General features: G+C 45.4%; 1 non-coding gene across 1 annotated transcript; it reads left to right on the top strand.

Moving 5' to 3' along the window:
* Positions 1-2,260: 2,260 nt before the first annotated feature.
* Positions 2,261-2,334, top strand: trnan-guu (transfer RNA asparagine (anticodon GUU)). Its single transcript has one exon. It is a non-coding gene; the product is annotated as a tRNA-Asn (tRNA).
* Positions 2,335-4,708: the final 2,374 nt, after the last annotated feature.

Here is a 4,708-nt window from a genome sequence, read left to right as displayed (position 1 = left end):
TCTTTAAAGGAGCCTGCAGCGTCGCCTCGGATAATAACCATAGATCGTCACCATATTTCACCCACCGCAACAACCCGGTCCATTTCAGTCTAAGTCCCCTTTTTAACTCCTTTGCGCCAGGCAAACTGTACAAAATGACATTTCAGGTGAGATCACAAAAGACATGTTCGCGCAACCACAGCACCAAGTGCGGGTAGGCATCAACTTGAAATACACAGTGAGGTGAAATATTACCACAAGCTCCTGATGGACATGTTTCCATGTCTAAAATTCACGCACCGAACAATGCAGCTCCTGGGAAAACTACAAATCCAGGCAGGGCTGTGCTGCATCATTTGAAACAACAGTCAGACACAAGATTCTGCCAGTTTCCAATGTCTTCTCCTTCTGCTCCTATCACTTCTTTCCCTCCAGCTTCCTCTGCTCCTCCAGCCTGCAGGTGAATTAGATGCTTGATGTAAACGCAGCGGGTTCATGACACAAACCCTTCCCTTTCCCTCCGAGAGGATGACGCACTGTAGGTTGCTCCGTAACCGCAATAGCTCAGTTGGGAGGAGCGACTTGAAGATTTATAAAAGTACAAAAGCAAAATACAGCGGATGCTGAAAATTTGAAAGAAAAACAGAAACTGCTGGAAATACTCAGCAGGACAGGCAGCATCTGTAGAGAGAGAAACAGAGTTAACGTCAGACGAACGGTCATCGACCTGAAACGTTAACTCTGTTTTTCTCTCCACAGATTTAATAATGGTCCCGGATTCAATCCCGGGATTCGGCAGTTTTTAGTTCATTTGAGTTTCTTTCCGCTGCCATTCTCGAACTGAACGATTTAAACTGGAATTATTTCTCCGGCACTGAAAGTTTGGCGATTGAATCGAGAGACATCAAGCACGGGAAATATTTATAACGTTTTAGATTAATCGATTTCCTCCTGTGGTTTTCTCTGGATGTTGTCTCTCTCGGTGCCGGCGAACATTTCATTGATGCATTTGTCCTGAACTGAAGCCTTTTGCCCATCTCGCGGGGTCAGAGCCGCTCTGTCTGTCTCTTACCTGCTTGTGACCATTATCGGGAACAGGCCGCCTGTTCAACGTTCATCAGCAAACCCAGAAACACAAATAAACAGAAAGATGTGTCTCTCCGCCCCGGTGGTAAAAGGTGCAATGGATGTTAATCCAAATAAAGCCCCCGTGAGATTCTGTGTGGATTGGTTTACTTATAACGTTTGTATTTTAAATATTTAGAAATAGCGTATAATAATGAAAACATCCTGATGGTTTATACGGGGATCGAACCCGCGAGCTTGGCATTATTAGCACCACGCTCTCACCAACTGAGCTAACCGGCCACAATGCTCCCGTTGGCCAGGCTTGAACCCAGGCTGGGGAATTATCGTTCAGGCTCACACTGGGTGACCGAGTTACTGCACAAACATTGAACAGACCACATCGCTTAAACATTATTAACTGTTCGTATATACAACTGGGCAGAGTGTAAATCAAAAGTAACAGAAAAAGAACTCTTTAGTTTAACAAACCTCATTCTAAAAATTATTATTGCTCCACTGCTGAACAGCCCCTCCTTCAGTCCCGGTATAAAAACAGCCGGTGGAACCCCGACTGGATTCGAACACCCAGCCGGCGGCTAGAGCCAAATCCCCGGCTCAGATGTGGTTTCACGCTCATCCCTTTAGGAAACGCGGGTTCAGATGCAAAAAATCTCCCCTGATTCGCTCCTCTTATAGTGAAGGAGACAAAAAGTAACTAAAACCTGCCGAATCCGGGATCATCAATCTAACGCTCGCCCAACTAAGCTGTTTCGGCTTTACGGGCTGTGGTAGGTTCGTTTTTCTCATTCGGCAGAGTCCCATCATTGGCCTGTGTTCTGGAGTATCTGGTTCCCAGGGCACCCAGTGAAGCGACCGCGTGTATATCTGATCTCCACATTGATGAACAAATTCAACAGCAAAATAACTCGTGGGAAGATTCCAACAGTTGTGAGAAACCCAGACACCATGTTACTATCTCACCGTCACCATTGGTTGATGAACCGATCTAATGGCTCAAAGCGGGTTTTCAAAACAATTTGTTCAACGGATTTTCTTTCAGCGACTATTTCCATGTTCCGAAAATAAATGTTACATTTCTTTAATTTGGACAAGTAAACGGAGACTGGACAGTCGTTATCTTGCTCTCTGTGACCTGAGGTTTTATCTCGGTAATCTCCGGCTTTAGTATACGTTGTAATTAACTTTCCAACAGGTCTCTGTGGCGCAATCGGTTAGCGCGTTCGGCTGTTAACCGAAAGGTTGGTGGTTCGAGCCCACCCAGAGACGGCATTTTAACATTTCCAGGTTTTCTAAATGTGCATTTTGGCTGCAAGATCATGGGATAAACTGTAGCACTGGGTACAATGCCGGTGAGTATGAGATCATCCACTGGGATCCGAGAAAACCGTTTCGTAACATTCTCTTATTGGTAACAGACTAATAGGAACAAGTGGAGGGCATTCAGCCCCTCAGCCCTTTTCCTTCATTCAATTAGATCCTGGATAATCTGCATCTCAGCTGCATTGGCCCGCCTTGGTTCCATATCCAGCTTCACGAGTTTGGAATGGTTTCATTTTTAGGTGCGCCTGGTGCCGCTCCTGGCCTGCTCTTCTACACATTTCATTGAACCAGGTTTGGTCCCCTGGTTTGACGGTAATGTTAGAGTGAGGGATCTGCCGGGCCAGGAGGCTACAGATTGTGGTTGAATACAATTCTACTGCTGCTGATGGTCCAGAATTGTACAGAGAAAATTCACGTGTTTTATGAGATATTTTATTTTATTGATATTTAATCACAAAATTATTTCAAATTTTTCATATTGATTCAATTTTAATGGGGAATATTTTACAAAATGTTTCCGCCCGGTTTCTAATGGGACCTTTCGTGTGTTAGGTGAATGTGATAACCACTACACTGCGGAAAGTCTGCTCCGTGAGCTGTCGTTAGAACATCACAGAAGAGAACCGCAGTCTACAAATGCAGGTAATCGAATCATAGAGTCACAGAGTCACACGGCACAGAAGGAGGGCATTCGGCCCATCGAGTCTGTGCTGGCTCTCTGTAGAGCAATCCAATCAGCCCCATTCCCCCGCTCTATCCCAGTATCCCTGCAAGTTTATTTCCCTCAAGTGCCAATCCAGCCTTCCCTTGAAAACTGAGTGTCTCCGCTTCCGCTACTTCCGTCGGCAGTGAATTCCAGGTCCTCACCACTCGCTGCGTAAAAAAGTTTTCCCTCACATCCCCCCTATATCTCTTGCCCAAAATCTTAAATCTGTGTCACCTATTCTTTTTCTCTGTTAACTATTCCAAGGAGCATCCCAAAGGTTTAAAATTGGGGATGTTAAAATGCATCCTTTCCATCGGGGAATATGAAGCCCGGTCTCTCTCGTAACAGGCAAAGATACTCACAACTCTTCTAAGGAGAACTAACAAATACAAAATCTGTCAGAGCAACAGTCGAGCTGTGAACAGAGTGAGAAGGAGACAGAAGAGACGGACATAGAGAGAGAATGAGACAAAGAGAGGGACAGAGACAAAGAGAGAGAGACGGACACGCAGAGCGAGATACTCAGTTTGACGTCTCACAGAGTGGGCCCAGGGATGAGGGACTTCAGATATATGGAGAGAATGGAGAAGCTGGGATTCTTTTCCTCAGAAGGTTAAGAGGAAATTTAATGGAGGTTTTCAAAATAAGGAGAATCCAGTGGCAGGAGTGTCGGTAACCAGAGGACACTAACTGAAGATAACCGGCAAAAGAACCAGAGGGGAGATGAGGAGAATTTGTTTACGCTGCGAGTTATTGTGATTGGGAATGTGCTGCCTGAAAGGGCAGTGGAAGCAGATTCAATAGTAACTTTCAAAAGACAATTGGTTTACTATTGAAAAGGAGAAATTTCCAGGGCTGTGGGGAAAGAGCAGGGGAGTGGGACTAATTGGAAAGCTCTTTCAATGTGCCAGCGCTGACTTGATTGGCCGAATGGCCTCCTCTGTGCCGTATCTATCTATAATTCCATGGTCTATCAGTCTCTCCGCCCCGGGGTCGAAGGTGCAATGGATGTTCATCCAAATAATTCCCCATTGAGATTCGGTGTGGATTAGTTTCCTTATAAAGTTTGTATTTTAAATTTCATGAAAAACCGTAAATTGCTGAAAATATTCGGAGGACCCGGACGGGGATCGAACCTGCGACCTTGGCGTTATTAGCACCACACTCTCAGCAATTGAGGTAACCGGCAACAAAGTGCCCCTCGGAAAGGTTCGAGCCCAGGCTGGGTGGTTGTATTTCAGGCTCCCACTGGGTGACAGAGTTACTGCACAAACAATCAACACACCACATCGCTTAAACATTGTTAACTGTTCGTATATAAAACTGGGCAGAGTGTAAATCGAAAGTAACAGAAAAAGAGCTCTTTAATCTATTAAACTTAATTCTGAAAGTTATTATCACACCACCGCTGAACAGCCCCTCCAACATTGTCCTGATATAAAACCAGCCGGCGCGACCCTGAGCCGTTGTCACCACAACCGGACTCGAACACGCAGCGGGCGGCTGCAGCCGGATCCAGAGGGTCAGATGTGGTTTACATATAAGAACATAAGAAATAGGAGCAGGAGTAGTCCATTTGGCCCTTCAAACCTGTTCCACCATTCAATAAGATCA

The sequence above is a fragment of the Somniosus microcephalus genome, unplaced genomic scaffold, assembly GCF_052327205.1.
Source record: "Somniosus microcephalus isolate GS21.2 unplaced genomic scaffold, FLI_Smic_1.0 unresolved_chr4, whole genome shotgun sequence".
NCBI lineage: Eukaryota > Metazoa > Chordata > Chondrichthyes > Squaliformes > Somniosidae > Somniosus > Somniosus microcephalus.
The sequence above is the reverse complement of the archived record's forward strand: the minus strand, read 5'-3'. Positions and strand labels throughout refer to the sequence as shown.